This window comes from Balaenoptera borealis, assembly GCF_965194805.1.
Source record: "Balaenoptera borealis genome assembly, chromosome: 13".
Lineage (NCBI taxonomy): Eukaryota > Metazoa > Chordata > Mammalia > Artiodactyla > Balaenopteridae > Balaenoptera > Balaenoptera borealis.
In genome coordinates, this window is record NC_138870.1 from 86,901,870 (window position 1) to 86,927,696 (window position 25,827).

At 40.7% G+C, this 25,827-nt stretch overlaps 1 long non-coding RNA gene across 1 annotated transcript in view; it reads left to right on the forward strand.

Moving 5' to 3' along the window:
- The window catches only part of LOC309608954, a 1,139,914-nt gene that overhangs the window by 371,235 nt on the left and 742,852 nt on the right, over positions 1–25,827 (forward strand). The window lies entirely within an intron of this gene.

Genomic DNA, 25,827 nt, shown 5'->3' on the forward strand with positions numbered 1-25,827 from the left:
TTCCTTGGTCACATCTAAATCCTCTCCTGTCATTCAAAACACTCCCTTCCTCAGCAGTCTTCTCTCTTGCTAATGCCCATCATGGCTTCTTCATAGCCTGTTACTGTTCACCTGTCCATCCCTGGCCCCCGCCTAGTGCTTGGTTTTTAATAGGTTCTCAATAAATATTTGTTAATTAATAATGATAATAACCACTAGCATTATTGAGTGTATTTCATATTATTTTAATCATCTCACTTAATTCTCACATAACTTAATGATATAGATACTTTACTTCCACTTTTGTTTCAAAGTGCCTGGTGCTGTTTTGGGAACATACCAGATTCTCAAAAATATTTGTTAGATGAATGAAGAGAAAATCGAGCTAGGAAAAGTTAAATGATGTCCAATGCCTAGTAAATTACGGAGCCAGGATTCAAATTCATGTTGGTCTAATACACACCACTACGTGGTTTACGCATCTTTGGTAGATGGATGATCTCTTGCAGTATTTTGTTGTACTACCCCTACATTCCCCACAGTACAATGTTGGACTTTTACTGGTACTCAGTAAAGGGATAATTAATTCTAAACATGAGTTTAGAATAATTGTAATAGCCATTTCCAAAATAGCCAGTCTGAAAAGTTTAGAGATGTACAGTTAGGATGGAGTCTGGTTACAGCCATGTTTGGAGCATTTTAGGGGAAACTAACAATGAGAGATTATGTTTACTGGTCCTCATTCCCACCACTTCTAGCCTTAGCTACTGCCTCAGAATACACAGAGAGGAAATCAAGTCCCTGCAGACTTTTCTCTATATCATGTTGCTTCTAATAAAACAAAACAAGCAACCAAAGCGGCAGAGACAATTACTCTCCAGAAACAAGATGTACAAGCCAGAAGCTCAGGCAAAGCCTGCCTCATACTGAAAGCCACTTATACTCCTCTAATTACAGTAAGAACAGAGGATAGATTTTTCTGGAGTGTAGTCTTCCTGGAGCTTTCCATGTGGGCAACTGCAGTAAAGCAACTCACACTGGCAAACATCTGTCAACTGAATCCATTATGGAGAACAGTATGGAGGTTCCTTAAAAAACTAAAAATAGCACTACCATATGATCCTGCAATTCCATTCCTGGGCATGTATCCAGAGAAAACCATAATTCAAAAAGATACCTGCACCCCACATGCACTGTTCATTGCAGCACTATTTACAATAGCCAAGACATGGAAGCAACCTAAGTGTCCATTGACAGATGAATGGAAAAAGAAGATGTGGCACATATATACAATGGAATATTACTCAGCCATAAAAAAGAATGAAATAATGTCATTTGCAGCAACATGGATGGACCTAGAGGTTGTCATACTGAGTGAAGCAAGTCAGACAGAGAAAGACCAATATCATATGATATGGCTTATATGTGGAATCGAAAAAAATGGTACAAATTAACTTATTTACAACAGAAATAGAGTCATAGGTGTAGAAAACAAACTTATGGTTACCGGGGGGAAGGGAAGGATAAATTGGGAGATTGGGATTGACATATACACACTACTATATATAAAATAGATAACTAATGAATGACCTACTGTATAGCACAGGGAACTCTTCTCAGTACTCTGTAATGACCTATATGGGAAAAGGATTTAAAAAAGAGTGGATATATGTATATGTATAGCTGATTCACTTTGCTGTACAGCAGAAACTAACACAACATTTTAAGTCAACTATATTCCAATAAAAAATTTTAAAAATAAATAAATTAACTTTGTTCTGTTGAGACATAAAGGCCTTAACATTTCCCACTCAATGACAATTTATGCTGTACTTCTTAGCGTCCTAGAGGCTAGTGCAAACTCAATCTTTGGTGTCTATACTTCCTTAGATTAGGGAAGAATCTACAGATTGTTGTGGAATAGACGACATAGCAAATCCCTTTCAACCTGCCTTAGAATTGGTGCAGCTTGGGGTTTCTCAGAAAGCTATTGCTTTTCCTGTCTGGCAATTCCCAAATGGAGCTTATGATGGATTAGGGACAGTTCCTAAAGTCTTACTGACTTTCCTGCAATTCAGGATAGGATGGTTTGACCAGATTGTATTATCACTGACTAGTATTTTAGCCTTTTGCTCCCAGTTATTCTTTGTGTGTGTGTGTGTGTGTGTGCCCCCTTCTTTCCCTGGCTGTTGAATCTTAGCTGAACTATTTCCGTTTAATCAACTGCTCTCTGGCTTTACATCCCTGATTCTTCACAAGGAAAACAGTGACTTAAAATTTGGATCTTGCTGGGGCTAGAGCACTGTCAATGCAGCTGGCAGACTCCTTCCTAGCTTGGGTTCCCATCAAGGTAGCAATCCCACATTCTGGACTGGCTAGCTTCCCTGCAAGTTTGTTAAACTCACTCCACTGCTTTGGAGAGGAAGAGACACCCAGAGGCAGTGGTAGCATTTGCGAAATTTGGAGAGAGGTTGAGACTGCTAAGTAAGGACATCTGTTTTTCCCAAGGGGCTATCTAGGTCAAGTCTTCCAATATCTGGACTTTTCTGACCCAGTAACTTTTGTGGATTTTGCAGATAAAGCAAAGGTTTTCAAACTACAGACAGTTAGCCAGGTGTTGGCCCTATGGACAGCCTCAGTGGGACAGGGGACTCTTGTGATCCAAATGCAACCAACTCTCAGGACCCAGACACAAAACAGACAAAACATAAACCCCGAAACTCCTGGGGAATGAAAGGAATCTTTTCAGTGGGAGAGAAGAACCAAGAACAGACAATAAGTGCAGTCAGGAATAACCAGACAATAGCAATCATCAGCAGTCAGCATCAGTGGTGATACATCTGCATTTTTACGGTTTATAAATTACAATTCCACAGGATCTTCATTGAGCCCTTTTGAAAAATTTCAGCAGCATCCATGTCCTGAGCATGCCAAACCCAGGGCTGTGTTATCCTACACGAGGGATTTTCTTTGTGGAGGGAAACCATTTCCGAAACACATGACGAAAAGATGCAACTCATCATTTGGGGCAGTCCAAGTACCCACACTAAAGCTGGGGTCACCCCGAACTAGAAGAAACATCATTCTCTTGGAACTACTAAACTATGCTGCCTGGAAAGTAAGTTGACACAGCTCAGTGTCAAGCAATTTGGTTAAGTCCAGAAAATGGGCAGGAAATGCCAGGGCTGGGCTGACATGGGTGCCCTGAGCTACAGCATCACTTTGAATGGGACTATTATTTACTTTAAGTAAATATCATATGGCAAAATCATGCCTTATACAAACTAGCTGAAGTGTGTGATGTAACCATGTTAACACGTTTTTATAGTCCTGGAAGAATGCGATGGGATTGGGTCTATCAGTAATCATGTAAAGAAGCCGAGTATACATTCCAGATGTTCATTATGTCCCAATCATTCGCTGGGAGCAAAGTGGAGGCTTTCTCCTTGCCCAGGAAGCCTGATTTTAGTAATTGAGACAGAGACACACTTGAAATCTGAAACACTTGAGATTATAATGCTAAATCCTACAGTTCCAGTTAGGTAAGTGTATGTGTGCAAAACAAAACAAACATGTAAAAACGAGTGGGAAGAAAGAAAGAGAAAAAGAAAAAGAGCAAGCCAAGGCAAGACTATAGGACCTTTCCATCTGAGGTCTTTCTTTCCTTGTTTAAGCCTCACAGCGCTATGCTCATTTCTACTGTCAAACAACATTTGCCGGAAAGGTCTAGGGGCACAGAAAGTAAATGCAGCTGTAGATCAGCTCGAATGGATCACTGAGTAACTGACCTTTGTAAAATCAGACCGTTCAATATCCTGCACAATCAGAAAAAGATGCTTTTATTTGTCGAGTTGCTTACACTTCAATATCTCCTCCAAAAGGAATTAGTTCTAAGCAACCTCTACTGAGCCCTCTTAAAAACTGTTTAGACTTTTCGACTGTAGCTTCCTGCTTCACAGTGTTCTTTATCCTGGAGGGTAGTGTACTGAATCACACCAACTTTTTGGTTGAAGTTATTGCTGAATCAGTACAATTCCCAAGCCCTTTACAATTCAGCTTGAACTGATCTTTTCAAACAAATGTACCTCGTCACATAACTTCATCTGCCTCTCTGGCCAAATTGTGTACCTCGTCACATAACTTCATCTGCCTCTCTGGCCAAATTGGGACTACTTACTACACTCTCGACATGCTTTGCCCCGTTTGACCCTTTAGTTCCTGATGAAGTATCTTCGCCCCCCACCTCAACCCCAGCTCTTTGGGTTGAAAATTTCAGCGCATTTTCCACCTGCCCTTCCTCAGCCCTCCTGCTATCTCTTCATGCCTCCATTCCTGCACCAGCTAGAAGTGAGGAGTCAGCCCTGTCAACTCGCATATCACTGTGTTCATGCCTTCTCCTCTTGTAGGCACTTATGTACATATGTAGATTTCTATTCATATATTTATTCCTTCGTTCATAAAATAGCTGCTGAGCATAATAGGCAACATGCTAAGAACTAGAAATACAACCTATGTTCTTCTACCTGTGTTCTTCTACCCAGTACCTGGATTAATTAATTGTGGCCTTGACCCACTTTGAAAAAAGGCCTCCTAGAAACACAAAGGGTAAGAGTGTTGTGGGTACTAACTGTGGGCTTTAACTAAACAACATGAGCCCTAAGTAATTTTTTTTAATGCAGGTTGACTTGAGAGATGGTAGTTAATTTAATGTTGAAATAAGACTAGAAATATAAGAATCTAGAGGTCATTCTCTAAAAAAAATTGAGCATGTAAAAACTACCTGATATAGCAGTCATGGTTTAAAGAAGCAATAATAAAAACTAAAATCTCAAGTTGCTTCAAACCTCTTAGCTGGCAGAATAAGCTTAGTGTTATAAGCTGAATCAAATCTTCTCCTCATTGAAATTGTAGTTTCCATAAATTGAAAGCGCAGAGGTAGGAAACAAATATCCAAATGTTCTTGAAAAATGAGGAAGCAAATGGATTAAGAATAAATCTCAGTTAACTCATCTGAATGCTACAGATAAAGATTTTACTATAGTTGCCTTGGGCCAGATAAGGTTTCACCATGCCTGCCTGGCAACATTATAATAAACACAAGCAAGTCTTCCAAAGTGACCTCTGTGGTCTTAAGTCTACACAGAGCAGACGACTCTCCAGTGTGGATATTTGTATCTCAGTTGGTGCCCTCCTAGCCTATGACCCCCTTCCGCCCCAAGCCAAAATCTCCAAGTTAAAAAGGTCAAGGAGCTCCAAATTAACAGTCCTGAAGCACATTCACTTTTCTGTGTTGGCATCAGGCTTGTAAGCTCTACTACACCACGTCAGTTTCTGATTCTAGACAGGTAGCTGATCCGGTTCTAATTGAATGCAGTGAGTATTCACGGAACCTCTGCTATGTGCCCAGCTCCCATGGGAGTCGCTATAAGGACACAGAGAAATACAAGACATGATCTATGACCTTGAGAAATTTGCTGTCTTGCTTTAGAGACACTAAACACACACACACAAAATCCAAGATGATATAGTCCTGAAGTGTTAAATTAAACACGTGATCAATTTCCAAATTATAAGATTATTGTTACATGTGTATTGCTATGGTGGGCAGAGAGTGGAGAATGGGCCCTTGACCTTGCCTGACAATCATACTCCATTTCCCTTGACTGTTCACTCACCTCCTTTTGTAGATAACTCTTTCAGATCTTCTCTTCTTGCCCCAATTCTCTACCACCTTTACCACCATCCTCACTCTTAGTTGAAGACCTTACTTCCTGTTTCATCAAAGAGATAGAAACAACCATAAGAGACTTTCTGCAAGCTCTTCCCATAATACTCACCTACTCACTCATTTTTTTTGTGTCACATACTGTTTTCTTTCCTATTAGTAGACATAAAGGTCCATGCTCCTAGTTGAGGCCAACCACCACTTGCGTCCCCTCTCGCCTATCAAGGACCTCACTCCAGAAATTCTTCCCCCCTCCTGTATTCTCAGCTCTCTCTCTCCTGCATCGTTCTCATCAGCACATAAGTATTCTGGCCCTTCTCCCATTTTGATTCTACTTCCCCATCTAGCTGCCACCTCGTTTCTCTCCCTCCTTTTACCACAAGCATTATTTGGTTGAACTTTTCCCCACTTAACTTAATTTTTAAAAATTATTGTTATGGGGTGGTGGGATGAATGGGGAGATTGGGATTGACATACATACACTAATATGTATAAAATAGACAAGTAATAAGAACCTGCTGTATAAATAAATAAATAAATAAATAAATAAATAAATAAAAATTATTGTTATGGAGAGCAGGGAGAATCACAGTTTATTAGTACTGAGGATTCCTAAAGATCTGGTTCCAACTGGATAGAAATAAAATGTTTTCTTTTGGAAAAAAAGAAGGCACTACTTAAAATTAGGTACAGTAAAAAGAGAATTGGGATAAAAGTAAGGACTTTTGTACCGTGAGACATCATAGCCAATAGTCTAGCAAGTGGATTAATGTCCCTGAGCCTCAATTTCTTCATGCAGCTCTGATTTCTTGGAGTGGATGAACATTGAGAACACAAATCATTTGTGAATTAGGTACTGCTATTTATAAAACTGAATTATAACTATGATAATTTTAGTCTATTGGCAGGGAATAATTTATCTTGTAGAACTGCACCAAAATTATGTTAGATGTAGGTAGAGAGCTACTTGAGAAAAATCATGGAAAGTCAGAAACAGCAATAGACAAAGGTCAACTGGTAAATTGCCAAGACAGTTTCTAAAACAGTTGATCTGTAGACATCTAGATGAACATGAACTATCTGATAAATACATATCTATCCTCAGCCTCAAGGATAAAGGCAATCAGTGTCACCTTTTCCTCTTACTACTGGGTACTTGGAATTTTGGATGGCAAATACAGAAAACCATGACCATCTTCCCTCTTCACGATCAAACCTTGTTACTTGACATCATAGAAGAAGCTACAGAAATGCAAATCCAACATTTAAAATAATCACTGTGTGTATTTTTGCTGGGGGGGATAGGGGAGTGCCAACAAAAATACAGATCTGCTACTAGTGCTTAATGTACCATGTTTCAAGACAAGAATCAGAAGTACAGTATTGATAGACTCATGGAACTTTAGACTTGGAAGGGACCTTAGAGACCATCTCAGGTCCAACTGCCTATTCATTTGATATCTCATTGAAATGGAGAATGGGAGATCTGATGAGGGATAGTATACAGAATAATGGGTACAGTGATCCCAACTGGGCAAGAGAACAAGAAGGAAAAAATGTGTATTTTTGCTACATATGTTCTCTAATGTGGCACTTTGTAGAAAAGGCAAATGGTAAACAGAATGGCTTCTTGGACACATAGATGGGCACCTGCTTGGGAAAAGCATTTCTTCTAGATTTGTGTGCCTCAGAAAAGAGGGGCAACACTAAAAGAAAGGAAGTTTAGAAACAGATTTTTGGATGGATAGGCCAAGCTTCAAGATGGTCCAGATGGGGAAATAGAAGCGTCATGTGAGAAAGAGTAAATAACTGTCCCCCAAAGTAAGTGTCACAGAAATTGAGACAAGACCTGGGTTTAAATCCCAGGAGTATCACCAAATAGTTCTATGACCTTGGGCAAGTTACTCATTCTCCCTGAACGTCCCTATCTACAATCCTAGGATACGACAGACTGGGATGGAAATCCCAGCAGCATCACTGACTGTGTGTGACCTTGGACAAATTATTCATTCTCTAGGAAACTACTTACCTATAAAATTGGGATATTAATACCTACCTCACAGATTGAGCACACAAAAAGTGCTAATAGAGTAGATGTTATTAGTACAAGGATGTTTGTATATATTTAGTATAAATGTCTGGCCTATAAAGTTCTTCAGTTTGGAAGCTATTGTGTGTTGTCTGCAAAGTTGTCTGATGGCCTCTCCTTATTAGAAAAGTTGGGTCAAAATTAAGGTGACCTTTTTCAAACTGATTTTAGGTAGTCCTAAATTTATTTAAGCCTTGAGAAATAATTCAACTAACATGAATGATTGCAAAGCCCTTAGGAAGTTTCACCTACTACGAAATTTATCACCCCTGTCATCAATCCATAGTGGAAACCAAATCTAAAGGTTCATCCCAGAAGAATTTCTGATTTTAAAATTTTATTCAAACTACAAGTGGTCACATTGATCTTCCTGTCATATTTACCTGCTGTGATTTCGAGAGACATGACATCAAATATTAGTATTTATCTGATTTTAGTGATTTAATGATGGGAAAGTTGCAGCTATAATCTTTGTTCTGCCATATTAACTCTCTAGACAATTAGCTGAGGTGAAGTGGGGAGCATACATAGAGGTGGGTCAGAGGAGGCAAGGTGTAGAGGCTCAAAACCCCTGTCGTCCATCTGCTAGACTGGAAAACAGCTTCCCTTAAAAATACAACAGCCCCTGGAAAGGTTACAGTTTACCCAGAGCTTAATAAGAATTGCTTTGGGGTTCCATATAAGACTAAGAGAGGTTCTCATACTTTTTATCAAGAACATGTTGCTTTCCAACACTTCCCAAGTCATCCCTGAAAACTGCTTCAGAGACTAGTCTTAGAAAGGAGGCTACAGTCAGAGCTGGTTACTAACTTTCTTCTTTTTTTTTAAAAAAAAAAATTTTTTTTATTTATTTTTGGCTACCTTGGGTCTTCCTTGCTGCACGCGGGCTTTTCTTTAGTTGTGGTGAGCGGGGGCTACTCTTTGTTGCACTGCGCGTGCTTCTCATTGCAGTGGCTTCTCTTGTTGCACGGGCTCTAGGTGTGCGGGCTTCAGTAGTTGTGGCTCGAGGGCTCTAGAGCGCAGGCCAGTAGCTGTGGTGCGTGGGCTTAGTTGCTCCGAGGCATGTGGGATCTTCCTGGACCAGGGCTCGAACCTATGTCCCCTGCATTGGCAGGCGGATTCTTAACCACTGCGCCACCAGGGAAGTCCCTAACTTTCTTCTAAAAGACCACATGGACTAACTCCTTTATGCTTTTGATTCCGCTTTACAGGTCACATGTCACCATGGGGACTCTCTATACTGCTCTGCACATCCCTCAATATGACTTACTCTCTGTACCCCTTCTGCAAACTTTTCTGCTGTGTCCTCTGGAACTCATGACATGTCATCAGCAAAATCCCCCATTTCTTCATCTTCTTTGCTTCCCCTTTTTGCTCTAACAGAAACTCATCTGCCTCTCCAGGACAGTGATTTTTCCCAGCCTTCTCTTGTGACTTTTTTCTTTTTTCTTCTTGTATTTCATGCACAGCCGGGTCTGGAGTTGATGGATGGGTGTCCCTATGACTACTTTATTATTTTTGCTCTCTCTTCCCTAAGTTACTCCACTTCCAGCTCCTTTGAAGCACAAGCTATCAGAATATGCCACCTTCTTTCCCACCTTCTTGCTGTTACCCATTGTCTTCCTGATCATTCTCTTTCATTTGCTGAAGGTTTATTGTCTATATTATTGACTTTCTTTCCACCATTGTTCTTGCACCATTCTTGAGGACTTCAGCATCCATACGGACAGGCTATTTGACAACGTGACCTCTGAACTCCTTGACTTCCTTACATCCAGTCATCTGTTCCTCCACTCCAGCTATCACTCCCCACGTTCATACCTTATTCATTGTTAACTGAATGTCTTCTAGCCTGGATAGCTCAGTCCATAGAACATTAGACTTTCAATCTGAGGATCCAGGGTTCAAGTCCTGGTTTGGCAGTCATTTGTGGGTTTTGCCCCTTACTTAGGTTACCAAATATTATCACATGAAAAGCCCAGTGCCTAAGTGTGCTTAAACCTTAAACCAAGTTCAGTTCATTTTCCACTGATTTCAGAATATGCTAGATAAACATCTTCTCAGGGAAGAAAAAAAAGAATTACCTCCAAAATCTTCATTCCACGTACCCCACTCCCTGCAAACCATCTTCTATATTTCCAGCTCACTTATTTTGGTACTTTTACTCTAACCATTCTTTGCCCCATTGGGATCTCCAGTCCTTTGATTCTACTATATCTTCCTGTCTATTGTCTCCTCATGCCTTTGCTTCCCTCTTTACTCAACTTAGATTCCATGACGCACCACTTTAATCCAGCCTCTTGTGTTCTTATACCTCATCCATCTATCCTCCCATCGTACTTGTCAGACAAAACCCCAACTCTGAACCTCTGTCAACTCCATGCCTGGAGTTGAATGTGGATGGCTGAATGTGGCTGAAGAAAACACATAATCAGGTGAGAGGGCTCACTTAGATTTTTGACCACAAACATCAAGTCAACCTTCAGAATTGCCTGGAAATCCATGACATTTCGAGAAATAATGTGTAGAATATTGGGGGAAGGGGCAAGACTACAAGCAAGAAGACTGGGTAGAATTTGGATGAGAGATTCAGAAAAGAGATGATTGACTTGTGGGCTAAGGAAGTGGTCACAGGCATGTAGGTCAGAGGATACTCTCCAGAAACATTTAGGAGGCAGAATTGGCATGATTTGGGGAGTGAAACTGAGCTTGGACAATTGGATAACCAGCTTTGCTTATATCATGAACCACTGGGTAGAAGCTAGAAACAATGGACAAATGAAGTCATTTTAAATTTAAGAATTTTACTCAGATGCTTCATTGGAGTATTGGAGGGGACTTCTTAAGAGGGTCATTCATACCTTTCTACTTTAACTGTCTTTCCACAAGCTTCCTACCTCAGACTTCTCAAAAGTGGTCTTTGTAGCTTCTCTCTACTCCTATTTTTGTGGCTTCTAGCCTACTACCATTTACTATTTATTATCTCCAATACGAGGGGGTGGAGAGAAGATATTGAACTCTATTAGTTTAAAAATTATTTATTTAAAAAGAAAAATCAATTAAAATAAAACTGAGTAGGAAGTTAAAATAGGGAATAGGCTAATTTCAGTTTGGGACATTTCAATTTCCCTATTAAGTGACAGGGTCAGTAGGCACTTGGATATAACGGTTAAAGATGTAGACCTAGGTATTGTATCTATTGTTTTTGCCTGCCTAGAATACGTTAATCCTTCTGTTAACAACATTCTGATATTCTCTGAGAAGTTACCCCTGTCCTGCCCCAGCAGCCTCATCACTCTTTATGTCTTTTATCTTCCTGTGCTTATCTTTGTTTATTGGTTTGTTTTATTTGCTTACTGCCTATATCCGCCTCTGGAATATAAACTCCATGAGCCTAGGCACTTTGAGTCTGTTGTTCAGTGTTGCATTCCCAGAACCAAGAACAGCACTTGGCAAGTAGTAGGTGTTCAATGTATGTTAAATAAATCAGTGTCAATTTGGTTAAGGTTGGCCTGACTTCTCTCTTTAGGGGTGGTGATGTGACTAAAGCTTAAGAAAACCATCATATTCTACTTTACTGGTGACAACAATTGGTTTAGAATGGGCACATAAACCACCATGGCCCTAGAACTGTGAGCGTGTACTTTTGGAGCTTCAAGGGGCTTCACAGAAGAAGCGGGACTGGAAACAAAACCAGCTCAGAGGTTTTGTTTCCAGTCTCAATGCAGTGCTGAGAGACAAAAAGAATGAGACCAAATCCTGATGACATTATTTAAGATCCTGGATCAAGACAAATATGTAACATTGAGCCAATAATTTCTATCTTTTGTTTAATTTTGTTCAACTTCACCTAAGTTGAATTGCATCTTCTGCCATTTATAACCAAAAGTCCTGACGAATACAGGTTGTAACTGAAGTGTTGTAAATAGATGACATCACATGGACAGAAGAGATAGTGTGAGAATAGAGCACTGAGAATACCATATTTATGGATGACCGGGAGAAGGAGACTAAAAAGAAACAGCTTAAAATGTAAAAGCAGAACCAGCAATATCAAGTTCACAGAAACCAAATAAAGAAAGAATTTTGAAAAGGAAGAGGAGAGGTTAGCAGTATTGAGCTCGAACCTCAGCGTGTACACGAGAGTCACCTGGAGGGCTTGCTAAAGCACAGATGGCTGAACCCCAACCCAGAGTTTCAATTCAGTAAGTCTGGGTGGAGCCCAAGAGTTTAAGTCTTTAACAGGTTCCCAGGTAATTTTTTTTTTTTTTGGCTGGTCTAAGGGACCACCTTTGAGAAACACTGCTATAGAGGTTTTGAATAAGGCAAGATTTGAAGAGGGGAAATGAGAACAGTATCTGTGTCTGTGTTATGGAGGGCACAAAAAGATGCAGGGAATTAGAAATGATTGGGAGAAGTGGAGGCAGTGAGGTAGATACTATTTTCAAGGCATTAAATTATCAAAGAAATTAGAGAAGGAGCCAGCTAGAGGGAGTGACAGGGGAAGCCTTTTTATTTAAAGATGGGAGAGATTTGGGCATGTTTATTTGCTGAAGACAAAAGGTTGTAATGAAGCCTGGAGAAGCTGAAGATACCGGCGGTAAGCCCTAGAGTAATGAGTTGGAGGGGAGCAGAGAAAAGAGTTGAGGTCCTCGGATGGAGAGGTCAGTAACTGAGAAAAGGGGATGGAAGCAGATGTGGAGAGGTTTGTGGAGGCAGGAGCCCATGTTTGGATTGCCTGTTTTTCCGCTTAAAATAGAAAAGAGGTTAATGTGCTTAGAGCAAGGGGAAAAGTAGAAGAACAGGGGATTTAAAGAGAAAGGAGAAAGTTTGAAAGAGCTGCTGAGAAGAATGGGAAAAAGTTGCCCATGGATAAGTACAAGTTTTATTCAGAGCATCAAGGGCCCAGCTGTGGTTGGAGTCAGTGATTATAGAATAGAGGGAATTCCCAGCAAAGCTTGGCAGCCCTGGTTTAGGAGCAGACAAGGCAGACTGTGGCATTCATCCAGGATAGGGGTGACTTTCCTTGTTCTTTTAAAAACAATAATACCTCCATTAATTTGTGCTCCGGGAATAAAGCTCTTTACTATGAAAACAGGCAGTCTGAAAAACAAAAACATGTCCATAAATCATGAAAGCAGAACATTTGTAGCCTTATGACAAAATTGTTCTGTACATAGCTTCTTTTTGTCCTGGACCAGACCCTCGTCTAGATCAACACGTGAAATCTCTGAAAAATATCTTCTGTCCTAGGTCCCCTTGACCTAATTCAAGGGTCTGACATCTCCTGTTCTCTTCAACCCCATCCCCTAGCAAACCTGGGAAGGATTTGATCATCACTCTTCCTGTTGCCCAGTACAGTTTGTTGGAAGCTCTCATTTCATGTGTTGCTTTAGTCAAGATTATGCATTTTAAATGCTTTTGCTCCAATTGTGGAAGAATATTGGACCTACATTTTAAAAAAAAGATGTTTAGGTGTCAATTTAAAGGAGAAGGTGTGCAGGTGATGGAGATGGTATGTCTGCTCTCCAGGGCTCTATCTTGTATCGAGGGGCGGGCCTGACATAGAAAATGCTCAACAAGTATCTACTGAATGAATGAACAAATGAGTAAATGAATGAATAAACAATAAAACTGGTGGTGAGTTGGGGTGGAGATGGAATTGAGGTGGGGATAGAGAACAGAATTGTTGGTGGAAGTGCAAATTATCCCAACTTTTGAGGAGGGTACCTTTCAACTGCGTTTCCTCAGAAGTCACCCCGAGACAAAGATTTGAGGGCAAGTAGTTTGAGATGTGACTCCATGTAGTATATATAGTTACATGTGCATAGAGTGTCACTGGGAGGATACAGAAGAAATTGGAACCAGTGATTCCTCTGGCACGGAAATTGGGAATGAGAGAAAAGGCAGACAAGGTGAAAGGGAAACATACATTTTTTTTTCTACCATAATCTGTTGTACTGTCTAATTTTTAGATATGTTCATGTAGAATGTATTTTAAGAAGTTAAAATTTAAGTGAATTGTAGTTGTGTTTGTATGTGAGTGTAGATATAGTTAATAAAACAAAATAGAAACTTCTTCTCCTACCTCCATTCTCACCTTCTACTCCCAAGGGAATTGAATCTAAAAGGATTCCAGCAGTTTGCTGGGGCTCTTAGATGCCCTAGTGTTGGGATGATTCCATTCCAAGACAATCAGGAAAGTGACCTACTCCAGGCTTCTTTTTCTGTTGCATTTTCCACAGGTCTCTGCTTTCCTGTGAACCAAAGAAATGGTGGCTGATGAATGTTTTTTAAGACAAACACAAACAACAAATAAGTTCTGGCACAAACCAGACTAGATGTTCTTGATAATACATTGCCAGCAGAAATGTTGTCATTCTTGGGGAAAGTCTTTCAAGTGGTCATGACATTCTTGGGCAGGGAAGCCACTCTGTAGGGGCACCCAGAATGTCTCAACATTTGGCTGGGTAGTGGCATGTCACGGAAATGTCTAATTAACATAGATCTTCATTTTGAGGAACTGGTGCTTTTTCTGGAGTGCTGGGGGATAGAGGAACTAATTTGCTCTTATGAAACTGGTGAACTGCTGATGTTTCTTCTGCTTCCTCAGCTTCTCCGTGGAGAAGAGGATTAATCATCTAATTGCTCAATGTAATCAGTACAGACTGCCCAGATTAGATGGTTTAGTCTTTGGCAGGCAGTTGGGGGAGAGGTACAGAATTCCCATTTCTCTTAGTTGGTTGAATAATAATAGAAAAGATCGTAATTTCTCATCAGGATCATTGCAACAGCAAATCCTAAATGTTCTCCATGTCTCCAGTCTTGCTACTTTTAATACCATCTACCAAGATGTGGCCATAGTGATCTTTCTAGAATGTGGATATAACCTTGATGATGCATTTCTTGAAACCCTTCCGTGTTTCCTATAAGGTAAAATGCATTCCACTAACCAGGGTACTTAGTCTTTCATGGTCCAGGTCTTGCCAGCTTTTCTAGCTATATCACCTACCATTTCTCATCTGTTTGTATTTTTGGCAGTGCCTGTGGATATTTATATGCTGCTCTTGTTCTATATTTTCAAGCTCAAAGACACCTTTCCCAGCCCTTTGGGTTCCCATGGCCCTGTTAGAATTCTTCTCTATTATAGTAATTATTACACTGTATTGTAATTTCATATTTCCTTATCTATATCCTTTATTAGATGGTAAACTTTTCTAGATAAAGACAGTCCCTTAAATTTATACTTCCATGCAGTAGGCATTCAGTAAAAGTGGTTTACATAGACTAACTTTCTTCTACCCTATTCCCTTCAAGTGCCTATATTTAAATGCTTCGAGCTTACCACCTCTGTAGACACCTCATTCTACTCTTACTATTTTAATGATAGTTAAGAATAGTGTTGCAGGTTGGGTTCCCCAAGAAGATTCTGAAATGGAGATTTGTGTGTAAGAAGTTTTGGGGGAGGTCTCTCGGGATCAGCACCTGTGGAGGAAGTGAAAGGAGCGGATGCGGAAAAGAGAGAAGTTGGGCTGTGGTGCAGCAGCGACAGGGCCTTACATGACCCCATAGAGAGTTCTGAAGCTGGGGTGGGTTTTTGGAGTTGGCCCAAGTTGGGGTGAGGAGGCTGAGGTTTTATATCCCTGTACCAACCAGATGTTGGATGCAGGCTGCCCCTGGATGGAGTCATGACCTTGGGGAAGATGGCTATTTTCAGCCAAGGCCAATTACTGTAGAAGCCTGAGAGCTGAGAGCTGTTGGTGGGAAACATTCCCAGCACTGGAGTGAATATGCCTTTTAGTCCTGAAGGGGGATCTGGGCAGTGCAGCACTCTGTACCAACTGCAAATCCATATTTGTGTTCAAATGTGAGCTCCACCATTTGCTAAGTGTTCCAATTATCTATTGCTATGTGACAAACAACCCCAAACTTAATGGCTTCAAAAGCAACAATCATTTGTTTATAGCACAAATCTGCAATGTGAGTAAGGTTCAGTGGGGACAGCTCATTTCTGCTCTATATGGCGTTGGCTGGGGTGGCTCATCTAAGGTTGGAAGATCCACTTCCAAGATGGCTCACTTACATGACTGGCAATTTCAGCAATGACCTCTCCACCGGTGAGCTTGGACTTCCTTACAGCATGGTGCCTGGATTCCAAGGATAAGCATTTCAAGATAACTAGGCAGAAGCTGTATCACCTTTATGACCTAGCCTCAGAAGTCACAGGTCATCACATTTTGTTAGAGGATGTCAGTGCTACATTGTAAAAAAAAAGCATGTGAGATTGGAGCTATTCTTATGGCTATTTTTAGAAAATACAATCTTCCATAATCTACGCTTCGGGCACAATGATTCATATTCATCCTTTATGCAAAATATACTCTTACTCCTTTCCCAGAATCCTAGTTTTATCCCATTATGGCATTTGGGTATAGCCATTTGAGTACCATTCTGAAGATCTATGACCAAAGCAAGTTATTTGCTCTCCTCATACCCAATATATAATTTGGGACAGGCATTGAATAACCTCATAGACATTTCTATTCAAAGAGAGAGAAAAACAAGAAACACAAAACTCTTTGGGGCCATAAGAATTCTGGAATCCGGCCAGACACATATTCTTAGTTCCTTGATTATGGTTCACACTCCCTGGAATGGTTCTCCACAGCACTTGGTTCTACCATCTGACTCTTGGTTCTATCTTCCAAATTATCCTTTATCTTCCATAAACTGTAGCCCATGTTTGTAGCTGAGTAATTTTCTTAGTCCATATCCCAGTCCAAAGGTCTCTTTTAGCTGTCCCTTTTATCCCAAATCAGCAGTGCTTCCACCAGAAAAAATTATCATAAATACATTGTGGGTTTTCCATGAATCATATCGATGTTTACCCATTAGACAAAAGTTATACCTACAAACCTATTTTAGGCAGGCTCTTAATCTTTGGCCCCCTGTAAGTCTTCTGAAGTACATTGCCCTTAAGATTCTTGGAAGCCCTATCATTTAATGGGAGGATCTGTGATATACGCCGCTCATATCCTTGGTAGTTCTTTTATCTGAAAGGGTCTCTGAGGCACCACCTTAAATATTTCTGAAGACAAAGGGGTTTATAGTCACACCCATTATTCAGCTATCTTTGCCTTGAAGCCATTTATATATTTAAAAATCTTGGAAAGGCCAGGAGTGAGAAATGGTTTTATTTTTCAAACTCTGCCAACCCTGGCTCACTTGTGTGCAACAGTTTATTCTTTGGCTCGTCTCTCTCCTCTCACATTTTATCATAGGTAGTGAGAAGAAGTAAGGGGACTCTTCCAATATTCTGTTCAGAAATCTCCTTAGCTGAATCATCAGATTCACTAGGTACATTTCCTATGGGCCATGCTAACCCAGGTGACTGACTTGTCAGATTTTCTGCCACTGCATAACATGGAAACTCTTTCCTCCAGCTTCAGTACAACATTTTATTCACTTTTCTTTCTGATGCCTCCTGAGACCATTTAGGCTTTCACTCACACTCCCTTCAAGACCCTCTAGGTTTCTGCCTACTGTCCAATCCTAAAGTCAGTGCCATATATACATATGGCACTGACTTTATATATACGTATATATGTATGTACATATATATATGTGTGTGTGTATGTATATATGTGTGTATATATATATATATATATATACACATGCACACATTGTTTTTCCATTCTCAGTACCAAACTTTCTTGATCTATTGATCCATAACATTCCATCACAAACTTAAGGCTTAAAGTAAAACCAATCATTTATTTGATTCATGAATCTTCAGCCTGGTCAGTGCCCAGCAGGAACGTTTCATCTCTACTCTTCCCACTTGGGGTGGCTCATCTAGTACTGATGATTCACTTCCAAGATGGCTTATTCACACAACTTGCAATTCAGTGCTGACTGCCAGTTTCTCTCCATGTGGACCTCTCCACTGGGTGACTTGGGCTTCCTCACAGCGTAGTGTCTAGGTTACAAAGACAAGTGTCCCAAGAGAAGCAGGTGGAAGCTGTATCATTTTACTAATTTTTTTTTTCTCAAAAATCACATAGTGTCACTGTGCCATAGTCAAACTTTTGCCCAGAGTTAAAGTTAGGAGATGTGGGCCCCACCTATTGATGAGAAGAGTGTCAAAGTCTCATTGTACAAAGGGCGAGTATAATGGGAGACACTGTTATGGTCAATTTGAAAAATATAACCTACCTAAGGCATATTCTGTAACTGCTCTGTGCCTTAGTATTTTCTAAAAGTGTAGTACCTGGGAGAAGACACAATACTACAGTTCTGACTAGCACAGAGTGCAAGGAACTTACCTGCTCCTTTTATCTCTTACATCAGAATGCTGCAAACTACAGCCCAAGGTCGATCTGGCCCACCGCCTGTTTTTGTTGATAAAGTTTTATTGGACTACAGCCACACTCATCCATTTAGGTATTAACTATGGCTGCTTTCACATTATAAAGGGAGAGTCTAATGCAACAGAGACCATATGGCCTGTAAAGACTAACATATTCACTCTTTGTTCCGTTAGAGAAAAAGTTTGCCAATGCCTGCTTTACATCCTACTCGATCATAGAGAGTTGGACCTGAGAGGCACCTTAGAGATGATCTTGGGTGCACGCCATTCTATGGATGAGGATGCTGAGGCTCACAGAGGATTAAGTGACTAATTAGAAGTAGAGTAATGACCATCTCTTACTATTCACTGTATACCATGTTCCGTGCTTCTAAATATTTGACAAACATTCGACAAACATTTTCTCCTCTCATCTGACAGGAAGGGTCTATTTTCATTCCCAATTTATGCCCAAGGACAGTGAGAACTCAGGATAAGGAATCTGTACGATTACATAGGGGCAGAGCTGGAATCCCAATGCTGGTCTTCCTGGCTTCAGACCTGTGCTCTTAACCATAACAGCAACATTTCCCAGACCTGTGCTCTTAACCATAACAGCAACATTTCCCAAAGTGCAGGCTGCATTCCACTTGCCTCAGAGCCACCCAGTCTGGGACCCATTGCACCACACATATTCTATACTCAAGGTTCTTGACCCTGGCTATACATTAGAATTACCTGAGGAAGTAGTTAAATATATAGGTACCTGCTAAAAATAAAACACTTGTCTTAGTCTGGTCAGGAAAAGAGAAAACTTGGGGGAGAACTTGGCAGCTTCCATGGGGCTAGGGACAGCTTCTAGCCCAAAACTATGATGTTGAGCCTTTACCTTCACCTTTCTTCTGTCTTCAATATTAGCGCATTTGCGTTTCCAAAAATGGAAAAGAAGTGCTCATTTAAACTTCAGTACTTTGAAGTAGTACAACAAACATATCTCCATTTTTACATATGGAAGTTGGGTTTTATTTACAAGAGATGTGATTTCTATGTATATCACAGAGGTTTGGTGAGTTGCACAGTTGGCAGGGCAGGAATTTAATCTTTGGTCTTCAGGCAAGAGAGAAGCTTTCTAATGAAGGTTCTCACATTCATAAATAATTTAAAGCACTGTTACAGCCTAGCAAGTGGCTTTTGAAAAATTATAGATTCTTTGGGTGTGGGAAGAGATGTTTTCTTTCCCATTTTGCTCATTTACCCTGTTACAAAACTTGACAATGTTTTGCAAAATTCGACAGTCTCTTGGATTTGTAAAAATGTATTTTGTAACCTGAAGTCAGATGAGGTCTCCAACTCCCATAATTGCACATGTTGCCCTAAGGTGATTAACTACCCTGGTTTGCCCAAGACTGAGGGGTTCCTGGAACAATGGACCATCACTGCTAAAACTGAGAAAGTCTCAAGCAAACTAGGATGAGTTGGGACAAGTCAGCCTACTGGTTGCCCCAACTTGGATACAGAAATCAGCTATTTCACGGACCTCACAGAAAACCATCTACTCACCATTTCATGACCAACATTTCTCGTCTCTTTCCTCGTTCCCCATCCTTCCCTTTCTAAGGAACAAATACAATTCTCTCTTCTTGTGCAGAGGGGTTCTGCCTCCCTTCCTGAAGCCTTGGCACCAACCATTTCATGGCCCCAAGGCCTCAGTTTCTAGTCCGAGTAAGCTTTTCATAACATTCCTTGAAACAAACACCGTGTGAGTGTAATGCTGGCGAGCACAGGTTTCATCTTGTCTTGTTACTGTCTTTCATACCCCACCTTATTCCAAATGGATACTTTTGTGGAAGGTCTTTCTAATCTGTGATAATCTTCCCCCATTCATCATATGAACCCCAATCTACTTGCTACATTGGGCCATATATAAGGACATGACTAGCTCTGCAGCCTAAAACAAGTCACTTGGCTCCTCTGAGCTTGGATGCCTCATCAAGGAAATGAAGTAAAACAAATTGATTTCTAAGATTGCTTTCTGCCCTGATATTCCATTGTACTCTTCACTGAGTTGGATGCAACTGGTCAAGGCAAGTTTTCCTGTGTAGCCTGGAAAACTCACTACAACATCCTTTAAGCATGTACTAATACAGAAAGTGGAAACCGCAACAAGGCTGGTTCTTAAATTTTTCATAACCACGATATAACAATGGCCATTTGTGTCTCCATCATTCTCAGCAGTCCCTGCCCTCTGCTCTGTTCCCCTGTGGTAAAGTGCTATTTAAAGAGTTTTTTTTTGAATTAACTACTTAGAAACAAAAAGATGCATCCCTCCCACAACCCTCTAATTTTGAAAGTATTGTAAGGACTTTACATAGATTGCAGGAAATTTGGAAAATATAGAAAAGCACAGAGAATGACAAAAATCACCAATAATCCTTCCATATAGATGTAACCACTGTTAAACTTCTGGTGTATTTGGTAAAAAAAGATAAACGCTGTACTGAGTTGTTTTATAATCAGCTTTATTCACTTAGCAATGGATTACACTTTCTCACTTTATCATGAGATTTCTGATGTCCCAATTGCATTCCTAGTCATACTTGATTTAATTAAACCTATGATTGGATATTGAGGGTCCCCCCTCAAGTTTTTATAAACAAACATCTAATGAATTACTTTCTCACCAGATATTCTTAATGATGAATTTCTAATATACAAGTTACATACATTTCTGGGTTTTTAATGGGACTGTCAAATTGTCTTCCAAAAGGTTTTCTCAATTTACACTTCCCCAGGCAGGATATGAGAGGGACTCCTTGCAGCTTTGCCAACCATTAGTCATGATCAGTGCTAACACTGGCCAAGGGCTTTGGGCAGTGGCAAAGTCCAGTGTGACAGCAGAACTCTGACATTGCTCTTTGATATTGGTGTGTTTACACAGCATCCGAAAATAGAACAAGAAAGCAAACAGAGACATTGATCATTTGGGGTCAGAGTCATCCACCAAGTATTGAAGCATCTAAACATACATCAGGAATTCTTAACCTGGTGTCTATGAACCTTACCCCAGACTTTTATCCCACTTACTATGTGTCTGCTCCAACCAGAACAAACCAATTTAAACCAGAGACCATAGCTGCTCCGAGGAAACTTGACAATAAGTAAAGCATTTATGAGAAAAGCAGGAGTGAAGGGAACTTGCCCATAGTGAGTGCACTTGCCCTGTGGATCAAATTCTTTCATCCTGAAAGTATGGTGTGGGTATTTCTTTAGACCCATTTTATCAATGAGAAAACTAAGCGTACAGTAGGACTAGAATGCATTTGTGCTGAGGGAGTGAGCAAATGACCATTATTTCCTTCTTATCCTTGGTTTCAAGTATCCTAAGCAATAGCAAAGGGACAGGGAAGGCTTTCTCTTCCACACAGTTCGGTCCCAGACTTCACCCTTTCATTATGGTCCATATTTTCTTCACTCCAAATTAGTTCAAGACAACTGACAATAGCTTTGTGTGCCATGTCTGGATGGGAGAAGCAAGCCAGGAGGAGTGTGTCTGAGTGACATAACCCTTCTATTATTGGTAGGTAGCAAACTGATGATTTCATGTGGTTCAACTTAATAGTGCAGATCGAAAATGCTGACATTTCTTTCCATTTGAAGTGTTTATGAGAGCAACAGACCCACCTTCCCTTCCTTTTCAAGGTCTTGGGGATACCCTTCCCTGCTCCCATGGAGGAGGGGCAGACCCATTTGCTTTTGCTCTTGTTGTAGCAGCCTTTCACACAACCCGTCATCTGGGTGTTGGCTGCTTTGGACGAAGTCTGTGGGGAGAGGGATGGGAAAGGCTTTGACGGGAGACACGGGGATGGTTCCAGAAGCGACCCTGCTCACCAGCTCAGCAGCAGCAGCATGGCCCCAGCACAGGGCCTGGGAGGAGGACCAGGACTTTAACTCCTAAGGTGGCGGGAGAGTGGATAAGAATAAGGCAGACCGAGAAGCAGGGAGAGCAAGGCAGAGTCTATGTATGACCTGAGAAATAATATGAATATTTAGGTCCAAGAATAAACCACAACCTTGGGAGTTAGACCTCGGGCCCAAGGTGGAGGCAGGCCTAACATTACAGGAATTTGATGTGAGATTTAAGCAAATCAGGGCTCTTTCAACCTTTCCTAGAGTCTGGGGCCAAGTTGAGCTATAGCGTGTCAAAAGGCTTAGCTGTGACTTGGGGTGATGGCCAGGGTAGGGGAGCAGGCAGGCAGATCAAGGATTTGGGCATTCTGCACTCACAAGCTTTTAACGGTTTACCTTCATTCATTCACCCAATAAATAGTTATGGAGCTCACTTTCTGTTCCAAGCACTGTGCTGGTTGTGTGAATAAGATAAGTAAATTATTTGTCTTCATGGAGCTTCTACTCTAATGGAGAACAGGGATAATAAGTGAGGGAAAAAATAAACAAAAAAGATAATTACAGATGGTGACAGTGATATGAAGCAAATACCCAGGTTGATGGAATGGAGTGTACCCAGAGGAGGCCCATTTTTATTTATTTATTTATTTATTGTTCTAATTTATTAATGAGCAGACATTGCTCTTTTTAAAAAAAATTTTATTGCATTTTTATTTATTTATTTTATTTATTTATTTTTATATTTATTTTTGGCTGTGTTGGGTCTTCGTTTCTGTGCAAGGGCTTTCTCTTGTTGTGGTAAGTGGGGGCCACTCTTCATCGCGGTGCGTGTGAGGCCCATTTTTAAATAGGGTTGTCCCAGGGCAGTTGATCAGAGAGCTGAAGGGTGAAGATATGCCACCCTTAGGAAGCGCTGTGAAGGAGCAGGCCAGGCAGAAGAAGAAGCAGGTGCAAGGGCCTTGAGTGGGACTGGGCTGCAGGTTCTGGGGTCAGTGGGATGAAAGGAGGCCAGTGTGGAAGGAGGGAAGCTAAGAGCTGAGGCTGGAGTGATGGCCATGAGGTGGGATGGGCAGGAACTTGAGGGTCCCTGCTAGGAGTCTGGGCTGTACTTTAAGCACAATGGAAGAACATTGGAGGGTTTTTGTTGGTGGAATGGCATGATCAGAATTTCACTTGAAAAATTTCACCCTGGCTGCTGTCTGGAAATTATAGAGGGGCAACAGAGCATCCAGGTAAGAGACTTCAAAGCTTTTTGGGGAAATCAAAGCCATTCCTCAGCTCCTTGTGAGATATCCCAGAAGAGGCACTTGGCAAAATATCACTGCTCTTTACAAATATCTAAGATTCATATTGGGATGGAATCATGCACAGAATCTAAAAAGAACTATTTGGGCATTCTTTTATGAAGATGTATATATGGAAAGGAGATGGAGAAACATATGTTTGGAAAAGTGCCCAAAAAGTGCATGCATCTTTTGATTAGACTAATTAGGCATTCATTTCATTCACTCATTCTTCCTTTCATATAACAAATATTTATCAGCTGCCTGTTCTGTGCCAGGAACTATGCTCTGTCCAGGGAGTTCAGTGGAGAATAAATAGAGAAGATCCCTGCCCTCCTGAGGCTTGTGGTCTGCTCTAGGCAACTTTCATAGCTACCAAGTTCTTGAAAAACTGAGTCATGTGGAAGCATGGGGAGGAGGGATGAAATTTTACATGCAAAGAGACTTGGGTTCTCCCAGGAGTGGGAGCTTGATAAATACTTGTTGACAAACAAATGATGTTGAACAAATCATTAAACTTCCTTGGTCCTGTCTCTTCCTTTGAACAAATGAGAAAAGCTGGATAGGGGTCATAAACTCAGAGTGGCTTCATTCAGTGTTGAAATCCTATCATGCAGCAGTTGGATGGAAGGATTGGGTGACATCAGCTGAGCGACCTTAACATCACCAATAGAAGGACAGTCAGACATTACTGGCCTCATGAATGGCACAATGTGATGTGTGTTACACTCCCCATGAAGCCATCTTGCTAAAATACTGGACACTAGTCTGGTTAAGCTTCTCCATCTACTTACCCGCTTTCATAATGGAATGGAGGAGCCTGGTAAATACTCCCCAGGGAACAAGTATACAACCAGCCAAATTGAATGTGGGCAGTCCTACAGGACAAATGACCTGGTTTCTTTAGCTAACAAATGAATGGCACAAAAAAGTGCTAGGTCTTTTAGCTGCCCAGCAAAAACACAACTTTTCCCAGCCTCCCTTGCTAAGTTCAGGACGATGAAATGTAAAAGGAAAAAAAAGTGCTAGGTTTTGGGTGAGAGGGCACTGTTAGATTAAAGGAAACTTACCATATTAATATCATATTAATTTTGTTAAGGATGAAAATAGTATCGGATTTTGCTACAGGAAAAAGTACTCAGGCATTCCATGCTGCAACATGGATGAACTTTGAAGACATTCTGCTAAGTGAAAGAAGTCAGACACATAAAAGGACAAATATTGTATGACTCTGCTCATTCTAGGTACCTAGTATAGTCAAATTCCTGGAGACAGAAAGTAGAATGGAGGTTGCCACAAGCTGGGGGAAGGGCAGTTGAGGAGTTATTGTTTAATGGGTACAGAGTTTCAACTGAGGACGATGAAAAAAGTTCTAGAATGGATGGTGGTGATGGTTGCATAACAATGTGAATGTACTTAATGCCACTGAACTATACACTTAAGAATGGTTAAAATAGTCAGCGTTAAGTTATTTTTATTTTACCACAACAAAATAAGTCCTCAGGTGTTAGAGACAAATGCTAGAGTAGTTACAGGTGAATAATATGATGACTGGGATTTGCTTTGAAACAATCTAGTAAAACAAAACAAAGAGAAACCCTGGAAGACAGAGAGGAAACAGGACTGAGAAAATGCATGTAATTGTTGAAGTTGAGTGATGGGTAATGGGGGCTCATTATACTGTTCCTTTCCTTTTATGAACATTAAATACTTAATACAAAGTTTAAAATATATCTATCATGTTTTGGGATGTTGAATTTAATTTTCTGAGATGCTCTGAGCATTATACACGTTTTAGAGAACTCAAAAAAAAAAAAAAAAAACAAAAAAACAAAATCCCCTGCAGCCCCCTGGTATCCTGAGCTGTCATGGTGTGAAACTGAGCATGAAACAGGTCCAAGCTTGAGGAGGCAGTGATGGAGGCTGCTTTCTCGTGAGCAATCCCCTCGTGTCGTGCAGGATACTCCTGCTGCCCTGGTCAGACGGCTGGGAAGAATAAACACATGGATATAACAGTGTTGCTTCCTGCTGCCTCAACCTTAGTGTCATTAGGGAGCTTTTAAAAATACTAATGCTCAGCCTCCATCCCAAACCAACTGAGCTAGACTCTCCAAGGGTGGGCCCCAGGGAGCAGTCTTTTTAAAAAGGCTCCCTAGGTGATTCTAGCATGCAGTCAAGGTGAAGAACCACTGGTCTGTGAACCGCCTGGTACCTAGTTGGTGCTCACAAAATGCTGATGGAAAATGAATCTGGAACTAGTTACCTAGTATGCTGTGTTTCTGTCATTTGAAAAAGCCTTTTATGGAAAAGAATTTACATGCAACCTTTTCTCCCTCCCACCCAGGAGATCCAACTTCCAGAGGCTATAAACTTATTTCTTGAGCGTCTGCTAGAGTAGGCACACTTATACCCAAGAGAGTATTGTGGTGGCTGTTCGCAGGAGCCCGGAAAGATAAGAAGAGTTTCAAAAATGTTTTTGGGGCATCACAAAAACCCC